We start from the raw sequence: 19,408 nt of genomic DNA, 5'->3' as shown, positions 1-19,408 counted from the left end.
AAGTCATTGATGTATATTTACTTGCATAGATTTAAAATTAAGTTATGTAGAAATATAATAAATAATGTACAATAATATAAAAATATTTTATTTTTATTTCCCCAATAATAATAGGATCATTTTAATAGGGGTATTTCATAGAAGGCTACTTGATATCGGCTCACTATATTAATAACTACATAAGTGGGTATATTATTTTTGAACATTGATTTAATGTCAATTTTAACTTTATTTATTAGATTCCCACTTATTAGTTATTATTATAGTGAGCTAAATATGCGTGCCGAAGTATATAGGTACCAAAAAAAAAAAAAAAATAGTTCAGCGATTATACGCATGGAGCGCCACAATCGCCGTGGATCCACGACTTCGTGCGAGTTGCCCCTCTTTCTATAGTATACTTATTATACTCTTTGCTAGGCCCACAGATCACCATCATTCACTACCGCCGCGTCGCCGCGCCGCCGCGCCGTCAGCCGGACAAAGTAAACATTCTGAAGTTAATTATTCAGTGAAACTGGAGCTTATCAAAGGAAAATTATTTGTTTATTAATTCGTTACATTGTAACCGCAGAATAATTTAACAACGCGGAAATTTTCTTTTCAATGGAAATAAGCTAATTTCTTTTCTGTTTTGATTTTCCAATTTCCTTTGTGAAATGCGTAAGAATGAATTAGGAAATGAACACCGTTTAAATATTAAATAATATTTCATTACGAGAAGAAGAATAATTTATTTTTAGAATTTGTTTACAACAAAACTCCAAACATATTTTCTAAACCAAACTATATCATAAATATTGTTAAAGTTTTTTTTTACATCCATATACGATGTAATATTGTTCTCACAATTGTAGACAAACTTTAGAATATTATTTTAAGATGCGTGTAATTCATCACACGATGTGTTTTATCTTCAAACGCCATCTGGCGGAATATTTCTGTGCGTGAGAAAACTTATTCTTCATCATATTTTACATGAATACAGACATATGTACTTACGATCATTTTAAGACAAGCGTGAATGAATACTCTGTTACTTCTGTTGATTGAAATACCTTCAATCTAATCCTTTTACCTGTTCTCAGTAGCTTTCATAAAGAACTGGAAAGTGGAAGAAAGTTTTCTAGTTCAGACTTCGCGCGCACTAAATTATCGACAATATGAAATGACAAAGTATATAATAGACAGTATTATATCGTTATGGGTATCTTAGTATAGTAATTAATGAAAAACTATATCTTCTACCTTTTTATAAGTGTCAGAAATATCGCTATTATCTCGTAAATATTGGTAATTGGAAAACTTTGAAAATAATCTTTGTTATTGGTCGAGACATTTGAAGTATAATATCTTACATTCTTATACAATAACATTGGCTGAAATTGAAATTTTATATATGTAAATATAAAACCATTAAAAAGTACTTTTAAAAGCACACAAAAAGCAACCGTGCAACCAACCAAAAGCACTCAATCGTCCCCCATTTCCCCGCAAACTGTCTGAAAAACAACAATACGTGTGAAAAAAGAATGGAAACGGGGAAAAAGCGTTCTCGAAAAAAAAAGGGAATCTCCGACATAGAAGTGACAAGCGTGTTCTGTCAAGGATTCATTAGCGCCGGCTACGGGCCCGCTCTATTTATTTATTTAATTTCGCCGCCGCACAAAGAACTGGCCGGTCAAAGGAAACCAAGTTATAGGGCTTACGCTCTATTGTTTACGTGTCGTGTGGTACAAGTCAAATTATTCATTTTAAATGAAGAAAAGATATTTTATTATTTATTGTATGACCATCTTTTTAATACTTACATTATCATATCGCTATTGAATAGATGTGAATCTGGAAAAAGAAAAATGTTTTTTTTAGTTTAATTTTTGTTTCCACATCGGTGCGGAATTAAAAACAACTCAGTAAATAGCCTATGTGCTCTTCAAGACTTAAGCCGATATAGCTCCTTGTAACAAACATCCATCCATACATCAATCTAAACTTTACATTTATAATATTAGTAAGATAAACCGACAACCTTAAACGTTTAACTTGCAAATAAATGTCGCTCTAAAAATTGTCGAATATATTTTTCTATAAAACTGATCCAGTCGTGCTAAGCCCCAGTTCCGACACGATTCTGCACAATACACCTCGCACCGACATTGATACGAATGCGTGTCGCCTATCATTTATTCAGGATTTCGTTTTTTTCGAAAGCAATTACGTTATTGAATCATATATCAATGCTGTCGAAGCGTATTTTTATTATATGTTACTTTAACGTTGTTTAGACATTATTTAAAACTAAAACTGCTAAACTCGTGGCCGTGTCTTGAACGAGTTAAACAGTAAGGAGTTCAATAAGATTATAAATATGAATACTTATTATTATCTCTTTATTTATATAAATATTATCAGGAAATATTTGAAAGTTCAATATAGGGATATACATAACAAAGCTGTAACATTACATAGAAAATCCGAAGCAAAATGAGACAGCAATTTGTTGCGATGCATACATCATGTTATGTAAACTATCATAAAATAAAGCAGCGAACACGAGAAACATTATTCATTGATAAAATATCTTAGAAGTTTCCAGCAATTCATAATTCTACGCTTCGGGAGCTGAACAAAGTTATTGGTTCTCTGCGAAGCGACGACCCGATTTTGGCAATGTACTTATGTCGTTTACTGATTTTTATTGCTGCACTTTTTTATAAGAATAGAGGGCCAACGAGCAGCGGGAACACCGAGGTGTTCAACGTCGCCCATGGACATCTGCAATAACTGAGCAACCGCAGGTGCGTTGCCGGCCTTTGAGATGGTGATACGCTTGCTTCTTGACTTACCCTTTAATATCAATCTAGTTTAATTTTGTATTCAACGCAGTGCGTTTGTAATTACAGATGTTTATGGATAGCGGTCGCTTCGCTATTTCAGCGAATTAGTCGCTTGCGTGTTTGCTACCTAATATTGTAGAATGTACAATATATAATAATTTATGTTGTTCCTTCAATTTGTTCGCTATTACACTAGTTCAAGAAGTATACATATTTGTAGTCAGTTTTTTATTTAAGCCCATTTAATGAGGAACTTTAAGACTGATTTTAAATATAAAGAATGAAACTCCTACAAACGATCGGGAAACTGAAGAAATACAACAAGGCTTTATTTCCGCTTTCAGTTTACTGTTACGATTTAAGTAAAAATTTAAATTAAATCTTAAGATATTTATTAAAACAATATTTTTCAAAAGCTGTTAAGAAAAGTGCAAACGTTAGTTGAATAAGTTAGTTTATGTTTACAACTGAGCTACGTTACGCTCGTAATAACTTAAGAACTATCCACCGGATTTAAGCAAAGTTTAAGTAGGCCAAGCAGACGGACGGTGAGATAGAAGGGCATTAAGTTTTATTATAAATATGACAAAGTTGGATAAGCTTCAGCCTTCGCGTCAACTTTGACCAAAGTCAAACATCCGAATTACTAACATGTTATATCAAACCATTCGGGAAAATTGTAACATCCTGTACCTAAACACCCTGTATTACGTATTTTTTTACTCTTTCTTATATTGAATGGTCATTTTTCTACTTTCTATGAAATCTGCTTGAATAAAAATGACAATGAGAATATTTTTTAAAAGACTGGAATGAATAGCAGCCACTCTATTGGTATTGGTTCAACCTATAGTTATCACTAAATTTCAGAGTCTGCTTTTAAAAAGACATTGTAACACTCTACAAATATTTTACCGCCAAAATTCGCTCTTTAATCAAAGGTTACATTTCTTTTACAAATGTATAAATTTTGCACGAACGTTTTAACATCGTTTAAGGCTATTAAAGTAAGATACAAACTTTTAAAGACTGTATAAAATAACGAGCTCTAACCCTAAGAGCACTGGAATTGAAAGGCCGTAGTGCAACTCACCAGATAACAGACTGAGGCCTCACTAAACTACCAAAATTTAAAACCCGCGCTCCCTTGCGCGTCAACTTCCCCGCAACTCGCGAAATTAGCATGCCGACGCGTCAGTGGATAACCAAATTAAGTTTAAATTAGTTACGGGAGTTCGAAAGCAACTTTTTTACTTGATTATTGGTACAAAGACGCCCTCGACGAGGGTCGCCGCCTATAAATATAACCTAATTCTATTTCCCTCCTGCTTTTGTGTTCTCTTTACTTAGGCTGAGTTTAAAAAAAAATCAAATTGCTTTACAGCGAAGTTAACGATATTTAAATTTTCCTACCAATTGTTATAGATTTGTAAAAGATTTCGAAATCGATAAGAATTTCCTCTTTATTATTTTAACTTTTCGTTTGTTAACTTAATTGATCGAGTAACCTTATTGTTAAAGCTGAATAATTAATTACAGTTTAAACAATTTCTTATAATTATTTTAATAAAAATTTGATATTAAATGGAGATATGTATACACTATCGTGTGTACATATTATAGAAATTTCTTCATTTCCGTCAGCGAGTGAAGGCTTGCGACCGACAAAGGACTTTCTGTTTATTTTTTAAACAGGCATATTTCCCGAGCGGTCAAAGTTAACAGGGACAAAGAAGGTACTCCCACAGGAGCCGTAATGGGGAGACAGTAATAAGTAATTTAAACGACGGAAAAACTTGAAACCCTCATCCATTTATTCATAAAATCACGACCCTCCCTCACGTTGTTCACAGATGTTTCTTAATCTTAAGCAAGTACACTGGAGCCTTGTTTCATACTTAAGTGGTAAAGTTTTCAAGAGATTTTGTACTCCTTGAGGTACTAACGTTATTTTACCATAGTTAAAAAATAAGCCTCCAAGAGGTTAACTTCTTTTGATGCTGCAAAAGTTGTTTTACAAATTATCTTAGTTTTACGAATATTATTATATTTAGATGGATGGATGTTTGTTAGAAGGTATCTCCAAAATGGCTCAACAAATTTCGCTAAAATTTGGCACAGCTATAGAACATAGCTGAAAGAACACACAGGCCAGTAATAAAGTTTTTTTTTTAATGATATCAAAAAGCAATATACGTAGAACTAAATGATAATTTCCACGACATCATTTACACTGATCTTATATACATATCTATGCAATATTAGTCTGAATAAAAAACTTACATTTTCAACTAACGAGCCTGTAAGCTTTTCCTACATCTCAGCTGATTCTGTATGAAGAGAGTATGGTCGAGATGCGCTGGCCTTGCGTTTACGTAGCGTTTTGCACAATTTAAAAATCGACCGTATGTAGGTCACCTCGTATACAACGGAGTAACGAAGGCATTATGTTGATACTAGCTGTCGCCCATGACTCTGTCCGCGCGGAATATAAAAAACGTAATAAGTAGCCTATGTGTTCTTTCAGACTATGGTCTACCTTTACGCCAGATTTCAGTGTTTTAGTTAATATCTGTCCATCTAAACATTCCCATTTTTAATATTAGTATGATAAACAGGCGTAAATCAAATTTAGTAGGCTATTTTTAAATTTCGGAAGATCGATATGTACAAAATATGTTAATAACATTTTTCTTTTTTACTGATAATAACTGCTCTACTTTGTTGTATACAGGATGTTACGTTGAAAGTTGGAAATACAGCCGCGAGCGTGTTTGTACTGTATATCAAACTAAGGTCGTTTAAATTGCAAAATACGCACAAATGTTATCTTTTTATTGAACAAACTTTGAGTACAATATTAACAATCTAAAGATAATTTTCGGCAAATTGCTTTTGAATACGTAATAGTGACGAGCGGTGTAATTTTAAGCCACAGCCACATTCATAGAAAAAGTTATAAAAACTGTAAACTCCAACTCAAAATATATTTACATTTTGTACACGTACAATTAATGTGTGTTTTTTTCTACTATCTTTCGTTATTCAAGTCTGTACGTCCGAGTGCGTGTGGTCACGAACAGACATCGGTCCGGGCCGATTAGAATCGAGCCTCGGGCGATAATCGATTATACGAATTAAACGGACGGAAGCCCGATCCGATAACTTTTATTGGACATTAATAGAGTACTACGTTTCTTTTGTTTTATTATTGGGGACGACCCTCGTCCGGCATGTTCTTAATTTAATTGAAATACGAACAGAGATGGTTAGTAATTCATTTATGGAGTGATGTCTCTAAATTATTTGCTATCTATTATTCAAGTTAATTTAGAGAATATAAGTAGTTAGTTAAACTTATTAAATGCATTTAAAAAAAATATATTAATTAAAAATTATATTATTATACTAAGATAATTTCTTAGGATTGTTTTGTTCTACAATGCTCATTCGTAAGATATCCAAGTTTCTTTCTGATATTTCCAATCCAGTCCAATAGTTTCTTTATGATTCGACTGAACTGGAAGATATGTAACATTAGTATGAACAAATCCATACGATCTCCAAACTTACAACTTGAAAATCCAACTGTAAATTCTCACCAAACTCCCACGGCTATTAACCAGTCAACCTATTTTAACTAAGTTTCTCGCACATGAACCACCGATCCAGTGATCCCGAATATCTTTACTAAATTTAAACTGCAACTGACACTGGATCCCTATTTTTAGGAAATAATTTCGGACTTGCTTTTAAATTTATTAGGACACTAGCAGTTGTCTGCGACTTTGTCAGCACGAACTAAAACAACTAGTCACAAAAATAGGCTATATTACCCGAGGATGCTGTAGCTTTCCAACGGTAAAAGAATTTATCAAATCAATTGAGTACTTTCGTAACCTTTTCAATATAAACAAACAAAAGAAATCTTTCCTCTTTATAACATTAGTATGGAAAATAAATACCAAAACAATTCACCTATCAATCTGTACAAAAGGAATGTTTCGATAAATAAATCTGTAAGAAATTCAACTGATTTGATTAAAGCTTAAACTGTCTTCAAACGTAAAAGTAGCTACAGTCTGTGCCTTGCAACTGTCACTACGCGTATAAGAACTTCAACAAAATCATTGCATAAAAAAACCGTTGTAAAAACGATAGTAATCTTCCAGTCACCATGAAAGCTAAGCAAATGTAAAGGGAAAATATATAAAAGTAATAAAATTGGCGTAGTTGGTGAAATAACATAACATGTTTTCTCGAGTACTAAAGGTTTTTATATCCCGCGACAGTGTAGCGCATGCAAATAAACAGCCCCAACGCATTTTACTGCCGCCTCCGCGCCGCGCCGCACCGCCACCGCCAGAGCCGGGCGCGGGGAAATGTTAAACTTCTTACACATACAATACTGAATTTAATACGTAGGTTCAGAGGATTTAGTATAAAGACCAATGCTTATCTTACTAATAATATAAATGAGAAAGTTTAGATGGATGGTTGTTTGTTATACCTCCAGAACTGTTGAACGGATCTTGATGAAATCTAAAGAAACACTTAGGCTACTTAGTTTTTTAATGCCGCACGGACTGAGTCGCGGGAGATAACTAGTATAGTATAATTTACGGAAAATTATTGTAGATCAGCATTTTAATTTAACATTTTTAGTATATTAACTACCACATAAAAAGGCTGCTTAGGTTGACAATAAAAATAAAGAAAGTGTATGTTGTTGTCATCGCCGCGCATATAACAGTAGCTCAGGAACCATCGTTTAATAATAAAATAATAGTTTCATTTACAATTACCACAAAATCGTATCGATTCAGAAATAAAGACACCAATTCCAAGTAGTTGCGCTGCAATCTGTCAAGGATTTTTTTCTTGACAGAGGTGAATTATGTACTGACATTGAATATAAAATATAGCACAATATAACAGTGAAGAATAAAATTAACAGTAAATGTAGCACTTGACAATATTTTAGGGGCATGAATAATTTTCAACGACTCAAAGTCGAGTAGGTACTCGTCCAGGCTTCCACTACGAGAGCGTGCTTGTATTTTGGCAGTATAAAAGCTGTAATTTTTTTTGAATTATGCAGAGTTACTTGACGTGATACATTTTTATCATTGAATTTAAAAAAAACCGGGTCATTCGGTACTGGTCCGCGCGCGACATCACTAAAGTGACTCTCTCAAAGCTCACCTGTCATAGCTCGATATAAAACGGCACTAAAACTATCGCTTTTATTGTTTTCCTCCTTTTTAGTGCCGTCGCCGTGTCATAAATAAACCACGTCGCGTCTTACGCAATTTATGCTCGACTTTAAAGAAAATAAAGATTCTTTTGATCGCCATATAAAAGGGATGATCATAATATGAGTTACTGTCCTTCGACTATGAACATAAATTTAACTTTTTTAATAAATATCAGGTGGATCAAAACTGTCTTCTAAATGTTTTTAATAAGTCAGAGATACTGGTCCAATTAAATTTATAATAATTAAATTTATGTAATAGCAATTATGCTCGACATAAAAATAGTAATTTTAGTTTATAAAAAGTATGGTAAACCACAAAAAAAACCTGTTTAAGATTCATTAATTAATGAAATTCACACAGAAATTAAATCGAAAACAAACAAAAGCCGAAATTGTTTTAATTTCGTTGTTGTTTTTTTTAATTACCGAATAAATCCTAGCGGGCTGTTTTATCGAAATCCAGTTGCAGTAATATAAATAAAATTAAACTGTCAATCCGCACGAGCCACTGGTGTTCAATCTATTTGATAGACATTCAGTAATTACTCCACACCTATGAAGTCATAAATTTAGAGAGAAAGTGAATTCTAAAATGTACCCTAAAAAGTCGCTTAAAGGTCGGTCGTCCATTGTCTAGTGCCAAACGCACCGCACGCAACGCAACGTCGAAAGACAAAGCAAATCCGTTTAATCCGTGCATGCGGTGCGTCCGGCGCTGCCTAATGGACGCATGCCTAAAGCGTTTGATTCTTCCACTAAATAGTTTGTATTCCTATCCTTCAATAGTTTTTTTCTAGATAACAATTGTCACAAAACGACAATAAAGATTTAGCTTAATTTAACCGTATTACGTTACACGAAAGAGGAAAAAGATATAACTGAACGGTGAAAGACGTGAAACTATAGATAAAAGAATGCGACAGAGTTGAATAGTGCATATGTACGCTTTTTAGTAATACGTAAATATTTGCAGATATTCAATCTCTGCACTTGGTAGTTCTTTAAAGCGAAGTTGAAAATACATAAACGTCGTATCAAACAAATGAATATAAGCCATTAATAAATTAAAAACAAAAATTATATATTGAGTTACGGCTCATTAGAGCTATATTTTCATATGTTATTTCATACTTTATTGATGTGTAAATTTAGAAGACGAGACATGTTAGCAGTAAACAATACCTTTGGTAAACACAAACATACTTAGAAATATGTTTTGAGACATTTCCAGACGATTTATGCCGACCCACGCTATTTCTTAGACCTCCCTACCTATTTGTTATTGTTCCCTTGTTTACGTAGGCCGAAAATTAGTCAATAGGCAGACCTTAGCGTAAACAATTCATTACGCAACAAACTTGGTTCACCTTAACACTTTGTACTTGTCGAGCTAATTTCTTTAAGGGTACATACGTTGTCTATTTTCGACTCAGATATTAACAAAGGATATTATAATTACTTATATCGCAATATTGGCTCATCAAAGCTCAAAGAGTTAGGGAAGTATAAATCTATTTTTTTTTTTACTACGTTAGGAAAAAATACTACTATGAATTCAATTCAAAGTAATTTAATGAAACCCATTAACGATGAAGAGAAAAATATGAAAATTTCTATGGAATATTTCGACAATGTTATTATATTACATTTATTGTGCTGTCCATAGCACCTCACTAATTTCCAATTTCCGTTTTCGTGTGTTCAACACATAAAATATGATTAATGGTCAATCAGTTCAGAAGCTGGCATGTCATTTGAATATAAAAGAACGCCTACTCGAAATAAATAGTTTTGAATATTATGACGAAAGGGAATACAATGTCTTGGGAACAAAACTGTGAGATCGCAATTTGTAAATTCTTTTATAAAACAGGCAAGTTGTTCAACTATGATACACATAATCACTATTTTAACCAAGGTCAGGCGGTTTTAGTTACCAACTAGCGGTTGCTCGCGACTTCAGTGATTAACGAGGAATGAAAAAAAAGCAGTAATAAAGTTACTCGCGCACACATAAGCTACCATCCAGTAACATTTCTGTCAAAACGGTCCAGCCATTTTAAAAACTACCCGGGACAAACGCGAATTTGCGAACAGACAGACAGGCAAATAAAACAGATAGATAAAATAAAGGTTACCTTAAAATATGAATATTAGAATTGTATAATTTCACGAGAGGAGGCGATGGGACGCTCAGAACGAGATTTCTCCTTTTCTCTTCACTCTTTCCTTCACCAAATCAACCGCACTCACCCATTCCTGCCTAACACGAAAAGGGTGGGAAAGGGAAGAGGACTAAAAAGGATTGTTGTTTCTGGCTCTTCCAATGTTAAATAAAATTTGTCTTTTTGTCATATTTTGAACAGTGCTTAATTACAGGTGAGAACCTTGAGCACGATGTTATTAGGACAGGACACCGATAAATCAACCCTTGCATAGAATGTGGTGCGCCGCGGTCACCGCGGTTGCCGCACGGATCAAACGCGGTCAGATTGCGGTCGCCGCGGTCACTAGGGGAAATTGTTGGGTCATACGTGAAAATTATTTATTACCTTTCACATTTAAGGGCAGGGTTATGAAATTACGCACCCGTGTAATAGAAATGAATGTATACCCTACCTTTGATGTAGGCAATTTTCACCTTGATTACATGAATTATTTTATAACATTATATGTGTAGTGTGTTGACTATGGTCTTAGTTGTTTCAAGGGCCAGCGTTGTGGCAGTCGCCACTCGACAGGCGTGCGAGGCGGTTGTGTGGTACGATTGACAGGTGGTGTTGATGAGCTGTAAAACCCCAAACTGCCGTAAAATGGCTAGATAAAAGACTATGTTCAACATTGTAATGTTGCAGGAATAATGATAATAATGTCCATTGACTACTAGTCAAATTTTTGAGTCGAAAATTTCAAAATTTAAATTCATTTTTCTTCATACATTTCCGTAGCAAATCAAACATTTAAACAACGCGAACGTTATTATCGAGGACTCAAAAATGCAATTAACAGTTTCAATTCTATTCTAAGCGCTGCGAATAAAAAAGGATAAATACGAAGCAGCAAAATTTAGTTCAATCGTGGACTCAATAAAAAAGTAACTAGATTCATATCGTGGAAGTTTAAACTGTTCGAACAGACGGCGAACACACGCGATCTGCAGTGTTTCGTTTTCTCCTAATTTCCCCAATTCAACGAGACATCGTCCAGTGCAAAATTTGCAACCTTAAATTTCATTGCGCAAAGAAAAAATTTAAATGAACTAAAAAAAATCTATTATCTGTACTTCTATCATTTGCAAAATCTATTAAAAATGATTCAATTATTTTTTACCATCCAGAAACCAAATTTCTTACTAATAACATAGATATAAAAGTTTAGATGGATGTAGGATTGTTAGTAAAACGGATTTTGTTGAAATTTGAGACAGTTGTAGTCTGTAAGAGCACATAGTATGGTTATAAAGTTTTTTTTAGATTACCGCCCGGATAGAGTCGCGGGCAACAGCTAGTGGATCTATAAAAGTAATTTTTGCAATCGCAGAACCTGATTGTGAAAAATATGATAAAAATCTCAATGTCAATATTACTATCCGCGAAGTAAGCGCGGCCCCCACTGATATCTAGGTCAAAGCTTTGAATGATGCTGAACTGAAAAATAGTACAGCGACCGAGATTAAATTAAAACAGACTACAATTCATTAAACAGATTAAGCTGAGCTATGTTAATCACATTTAAATATCTCAGTTCCAGCCTACTTACATTAATGCTTACGGCTCGAGTAAACGAGTGGAAAGTTAAATGTAATTTTACATTACGAAATTCTGGATACGAATTAAGTGGAGTGCAAACTTCTGTTTGGTTGTTTATATTTTAACTTAGGTTGATAGATTAACTATCGGTACACTTTAAGGCCCTACTTATATGACACAATTACAACGAAAGTTGCTATAATATAATGATGGAAAACCTTCGTTAGGAGATGATATCAAAAGAAGAAGAAGCAAAGAAACTAATACTGTGTCCTTGCATTGCGAGTGTCGCGATGCGTGAGCTCCCTACACATAACGATGAATCGATGAAGCGACTTAATGAACTTATAAATATTAGGCCAACAAAATTATGGAAGTATAAAAGTTCGATTAAATTTCCATAAAACGAAATAAATCTAAGTCTAAAGTTCTATGTTTATGAAACATGCACAAAAAATTGACGGACTTTCACAGAAATAGAAATTGAGCAATTTAGTTTGAAAATCACTTTTTAGGTGTAATTTAAAAAGTCAGAATTGAACAACAAAACGAGTTGACACCTCCGCCGTTGGCAGTAAATTATAATGCAGTTGCTCATCAAACATGCAAACGTCGATTTCAAAGACAATTAGCACTTCGTGGAAATAGCCGGACTGTTATATCGATAGATTTTTAAAATAGATTGTTTTTAAATAGAAAATGATCAGACAGACAACTTTAATAGAAACGAGTTACAACACTAGTATTAACGATAATCTCAAAATAATTATTCTAAGCTGAATCTTACTGAATTAATACATACTGATACGTATCACTCGATGTATGTAATTACGGAAACGATTACCGCATAGTTTATTTACGGGGACGACAATGATGGGGGTTTTATACCGCAAACCTAATGCGGTGCCAATGCCGTTGTTTGACCGCGCAGTACACAGAACTAATACGTCGATACAACCGACAAGGGAAGCGCGAATTCGATTATATTTCCCCCACGGTGACACTTCAACTGTATCAGGTTTGGGGGTGTTGCAATTAGTTGTATGGTAAATTAATTTCAACCTTAACACGGTACAAAAGAGTACATTTTGGTGTAATCAGGTTAGTTAATGTTGCGTGTTTTTGATGAATTATTACAATAACTTGTCATGAAAGTGTATTAACAATCACAGAATTATTAGCAGGTTGTCGAAATTCTTAGTTTGAACTTACTCCATCATCAGAAAACTGTCTTGTATCAAATTCCACTTCACTGTGACAAATGCTCTTACCATTGGATCTGGAAAAATAAAGATAAAATATTGTAAAATTTTCATAGAGCATCAAACAGAGCAGTATTTTAGCATTTAGCATTAAAAGCAATACTATATAAATGTAAACTAAAAGGAAAGAAAAGCTTTCATTTTGAGTTTTTCATTTGGTTAGTTAGTTGCTTTATTTTCCTATCTATCCCTTTTCCCAAAACATGGCAATATATAATTTACTATTCTTTGTCTTAGTACTTGTTACTATTACTTGTGTAAAACCAAAAATATACGTTAGTTTTATTAAAGAATTCGTCGGTATCCGACTTAGGCGTGGTCAGTGGCATACTGTTCAGATCAAAGAGGCCGCCCCGTCACAAATGCGTTTCTGCCGTGACTGCTGTTAGGTTTACGGATATTAAGGCAAAAGCCTCGATTCAAAGTTTCACCGTTGCTTTATTTCGGGTCGGATATCGTATCGGTCGTAGGATCTCAACCCCGAAATGCGATTAATGACGAATCATATTTTCCCAAGCGCTACGTATTTACAAGGAGCTTGATAACGCGAATAAAATAAGGTTAGAGATCGATTTTCCTCGGTTTGTTTTAGTTTCTTTTGTAAGATTTACAAATGTATTTAGCAAGTCATGTTTCGAAATGGAATCAGAAATCATTGTATTAAACATAACTACGAACACTTCTATTTACTTTTATAATCAACACAATTTGCCAAATGTTACTTCAATGTCCTAATTGTATTTATAAATATACAGCTGTTGCTCTCAACTCCATCAGCGTGGAATTAAAAACAAAATTAATAAGTAGCCTATGTGTTCTTCCAGACTATACTCTATATGTGTACCAAATCTCATCAAGATCTGTTGAGCCGTTCCGGAGATACCGTCTAACATCCATCAATCCATCCATCTAAACTTTCACATTCATAATATTAGTAAGATTTACTTACTCTAGCCTCTCTTCCTTCATTAAATGTTCCATACTCCTCCTATCCTTAGACTTATCCCTTTCTAATTCTCTCTTGATTTTTCGTAAAATGATAGGCTTATGAAAATTTATAAATAATGTTTGTCCTGTACCCCTGTCTATATTCCTAAGTCTATGCACATCAATAATCATTATAATGATTAGGCATTGCGGTCGTTGTTTGTCGACCACACTTTAATTGGCTTTTGCAGCAAACACTAGGGCGTTGTATGGAACAATTATAGGACAATAAATTACAATACGTGTATTTATATTGCTATCGGAAATGAACAATACAACTGGAATGTTGAATGCAAGTTATAGACCACTTTATTAAAATGTTAAATGATTATTCTATTAAATTATTCAAACTTTCGTGAGACATTATGCTAAACTGATATATAAACACGGCTTAACACTCATGTTTATTCGTCCGGTGACGGCACCGACTAGTTTCGAGCCCATCGGGGGCCCTTCGTCAGGATGAATGGTACTGGTATTATTTCGCGGAGCGACGGGCCGCGAAACTAATCGGTGTCGCCACCGACCGAATATACGTGAGTGTTTAGCCGTGTTTATATATCAGTTATGATTATTCTAGATTCTAAAATTGCCTAGAAGATATAGTCAAGCAATAAAGATTCGGATTGAACTTCTTGATAACTTGAATTGGATTAAATGGTATGCCTATTATAAAAGAGTAAAAGATAAATTTCGTAGTCATTTGAGCTTAAGTGACTACAAAATCTCAAGTTATTACCGTTGGGCTTCCTGTATTGGTATTTTATTTAATTATTCTAACTTTGAACGTTTATGTAAGCGAAGAGTGAGTCAGCAGATTTCAGTGAGTTTTCTACAAATGTTAGTTTAGGATTGGGTACAGGATGTAATAAAATCGTGTTTAAATATTAAAGAGTCAAACTTTATCTAATTAATTTTAACTTAACTAGGAAGTGATTATTAAATATATTTCAGTTATATCTATTTAATGTACTTGTCGTTTTCCTGATAGTAAATAACTTAAACTTAAATTTAAAAATACCGACTACATGAGGCTGTAATGAAAGACGTAGTCCTTCTTTTGGTTGCTTTTTAAAACAATTACTCTAATATTATAAAATTTTAAATTAAACAAAATAAAATCTAATGTTATGTCTAACACTTTCTTAGTCTGGAAGAACACAGTCTACTTGCTAAGTTTTTTTTACGGAGTCGCAGGCGGCTAATGTAACATATTTTTGCATTTAGACTTCATTTTAAAATACCATAAAATACAATACCGTATACTTTAGAATTGCATTGATAGTAGAAGAGTCTGCGTCCACTAATGAAGGCTTGTCAATCAGTCCATTTGTCTGTCTGTCACATGCCGGTACAAATTAGTGACAGCGTTCGAATCCCTGTTAATGATCTTGTCTATAACATGTATACCATCCACACCAGTTTGGTACATACAATGAAATTGCTTTACAAATTGAACCTTACTGGTTTGTGATAAAGTCGAAAGTGATATCGATGTAAAAACTGCTCAGTCATAGCTGTTGCGTACACTGTACTCACTATTGTTAAATTGATGACGTACTGTTTTACGTCACTCCCGTGTATGGGAATGAATTTAAATTGAATTATAATAAATTATAATGAAATTAGTTATTTACATAAACAAGTGAAATATTAATACGCGAGTGTCATTTAAAAAGTAATTAGCTATCGCCCGCGACTCTGTCTGCGCGGAAAAATAATTAGTTGTCTATGTATTATTCCAGATTATGTTCTACGTATGTTCTACTTAAATATCCAAACATTCGTATTAATATTAGTAAGATATATCTTTTTTTAATTATTAATTCTCGAATCCAAATTGTTTGCTTTATTTATTCAATATATAATTAAAAAAATAATACAATGAACAAGTCATATAACGATTTGAATTCCAAGCAAGTCCTACGCAAACCGATTTAAAATAAGTTAAATACTAAGACGATATCATTATGAAAAATTAAGGTTAACCCAACAGTATTATACAATGAAGTCACGTCATATACGTTAGATAGGAGACCGCGCCCTCTGCCGGAGAGCTCATTAAATTCCCGAATTGTAAATCTTGCCTCACCATCTAATTGTACTAGCAACAAACCAAAAGCCCCTATAATATTATTTTAACGCCGGCGCCTTAACAACCGCAAACTACTACTTAATTAACTATAAACAATAACTCAATGTTACTTTATGATATTAACTATAACATTTAAAATTTTACGAACTATAAATAAAGTTTAAGTATTGAAAATTTAATTGAGCAATACCAATAAACTTCAGATGAGCTGCCCCAAGTATTATCTTTTTATGAACTGTTAAATGGTTACTAAGCGACTTAGTATAGGACTAAGAACTACTTAATTAGTAATTTAACAAGCCTTAATGTAGCCGTATGTCGTTTTTAATTTCTAGCTTAAGCCCATGACTTCGCACGGATTAAAAAAAAACTGGATGAAAAGTGTATTTTATTCGACAGTATGTTCTATACATGTGTTATAAAATATGTTTTTAACCATTGTAGAGTTATCATGTAAATATATAAACGATCATCATATGTGTTCTTTTCACAACATTCACATTTATAATATTAAAGATCTGGATGTCCGAGCTTTGCTCGGTATTTTTTTTTAATTGTGTTTTTTGGAAATTATATCTAAGTACGAATTACTAATAAAATTATGAAATATGAATAGAATTTTTCGATCTTACCGATAGAAAAAGTTAAGTTTATGTTTAAGTTGATTATCGATAAAACACGAATAAAATGACATTTTCTAAAAATGATTCCTAGCTAGATCGATTTATCGCCTCCGAAACCCCCTATATACTAAATTTTATGAAAATCGTTGGAGCCGATTCCGAGATTCCATTTATATTTTATATATATAATACAAGATTTGCTCATTTAAAGATATACGATAAGACGCAAGTAAAATAAGAGTGAATTAGTCACCAATTGAGAGAGATTAAATAAAAAATCAATGTACAAACTATATATAACATATCCCGATCGTTCCGATACGGACATATTAAAGTGACAATTAAATCTGTCCGTCAGTTGTCTAGCATTGTACCCCACGCCTAACAATTCATAGGATTCGATCCGGCGTATAGATAATACGGAAATAGTTTAATGCATTCAAATGAAATCGCTAAGAAAAATTTAATTAAGATACGAATAACATCATGACGATGTTTGCTTTTTAATGAATCATGAAATAAGTAATTGAGCAGAGTTTACTCAACTGAAAAGTTAAACTTAGTAGAATATATCGGAGAATATTTTTTCAGGGAAAAAATACTTTTATATGTGAGAACTGGAATATTAAAAGCATCGCTAAAATAACATGTGAATGTTTAGATGGATGAAGATATCTCCGGATCGGTTTAATGAAACACGATGAAATTTGGTATATATGTAGAACATAGTCTGGAAGAACACATGGGCCACTTATTAAGTTTTTTTTAATACCGCGTGGACGGAGTCGCGGGCGACGGGTAGTGCTGTTGTGAAAACAAATGAAAATCAGTTTGATGTTTTAGATTAACGTTAAATTGAATGAACACTGATTATTTGTCATCAAATGAACCGCTTGCTCATTTCAAATGTTAATGTCGATAGAATGACCTCATTATACCACTAACCCAGTTAAAGGGCCTTTTAAATAATTCCGCCAAATGTGGTTCAAATCGACCAATTAAAAAGGTTTCTAACATAATTATAGGGCCAGTTTTGGTAGCGTTGCAGCTTTTCAAGAAACCAGTTTCTTCCGGTATAGGGCAGATTGTTTTTTGACATTCAGATTCCATTTTTGTGGAGAAGCCAGAGTGTTGGAGCCATAATTATCATTAACAGCAACAATTAAACTTATCTATAAGCATATAAACAAGGATTCAAATCACGATAAGCAGTTGACGTATAGTGAGCTGATGAAGTCGGCAACACCCGTGGATTACTGACTTATAATTATAATAAGCTTTTAAAATACAGGAGCATATGCTTTTGCTAGTTCGTTGAGCAGATGTCTACAGCACGCGGTCATCGCAGCAAGCGCAGTCTGAGCAATCGCGGAGTTTTCACGCTGCTGTGAACCCCAGTTACATTAACTTCTTTGTTTGAACATTTACATTGCTTTGTTGCATTTACAATCATGTCTGTGGGTTTCTATTGTTAGAGCACTTGAGTAAAAACATAAAAATTAATCATATTAAAAGCAGTTTATAAAGATACAATTATAACGAAGAAAATCCGGAAATAGGCCAGTGTATTGACTCAACACTAGCCTTACTAAAATGTTGACGTTTGTGTCCCCTCACTAATTATTCTGACACTGGACTTTGTAACGAAAGCACGTCATTCGCGCCAAATGATTCTAACTAATACTGTCTAAAAGTATGAAGAGTCAATAGCTTAATGGTTAAGGGTACAGGTTTCCGATCGCGTGATTTGCGGTTCGAATTCCGGCATTTGCTTAGTTGAAATTGTGCAAGGAATATAAGTAAATTAACAAAAATTTGATAAGATTTATAAAAAAATATATATGGCATTCCTGAACGAAACTCGTACTAATAAGTATTCAAATGAACTTAAATTAAAAAAAAACAAGTTGTAAATCGAAATTTTCTATTGAAAAAAATAGTTCATTTTACTCCTTGTCATTTCGTTAATCACCGTCCATGTTATAAAAGTAAACATACATATAACTATTTAGTTTTTTTATTATCACATTTATTAACCGGTTTGTTAACTTATTCAAGGTTTTTATGCTTCGTTCTGTTAAACGTTAAATCGTTAACTTCCGATTTAGATCTTCTCGTAGTTATTTAAAATATTTATAATTGCCGATGTTAAGAATTATATTTGAATATGTTTAAATTGTTGACCTTGTCACGTTACAGTCTTTGCAAGTTTAGTGTCAGTTAGTGATATTTACTTTATTTTTAATAACATTAACACAGATACGTAAAAGGTCGTGAAGTTTTATAGGTTACTAGCTATCGCCCGCGACTCCTTCGGCGCGGAATTAAAAAAAAACTAATTAGTAGTCTATGTTTTCTTCCAGACTGTGTTCTACGTCAATGCCAAATTACTTCGATATCCATACAGATGTTCTGTGTAAACCTGACATCCATCCATCCAAACATTGGCGTTTATAATATTAGTAAGATGTTTTATGCAGTTCCCGTATTTATCAAATCGGTAGAACGGAATTCGTATAATCTTCATTTGTTTTTAATAACCAACGTCTTTTTTAATGACTAAATTATCATTAAATACCAAAACAAATTGCTATG

At 33.3% G+C, this 19,408-nt stretch overlaps 1 protein-coding gene across 1 annotated transcript in view; it reads right to left on the bottom strand.

The window, feature by feature from the left end:
• LOC106120011 (uncharacterized) overlaps positions 1-19,408 on the bottom strand; it is a 132,077-nt gene that overhangs the window by 88,853 nt on the left and 23,816 nt on the right. The window contains exons 2-3 of the mRNA XM_013315165.1: positions 13,118-13,125; positions 1,812-1,842 (exon numbers count right to left, since the gene is read on the bottom strand). The gene's annotated coding sequence lies outside the window, so the exon portion shown is untranslated. The remainder of the gene's footprint in view (positions 1-1,811; positions 1,843-13,117; positions 13,126-19,408) is intronic.

The sequence above is a fragment of the Papilio xuthus genome, unplaced genomic scaffold (assembly GCF_000836235.2).
Source record: "Papilio xuthus unplaced genomic scaffold, Pxut_1.1 DF826961.1, whole genome shotgun sequence".
Classification (NCBI taxonomy): Eukaryota; Metazoa; Arthropoda; class Insecta; order Lepidoptera; family Papilionidae; genus Papilio; species Papilio xuthus.
The sequence above is the reverse complement of the archived record's forward strand: the minus strand, read 5'-3'. Positions and strand labels throughout refer to the sequence as shown.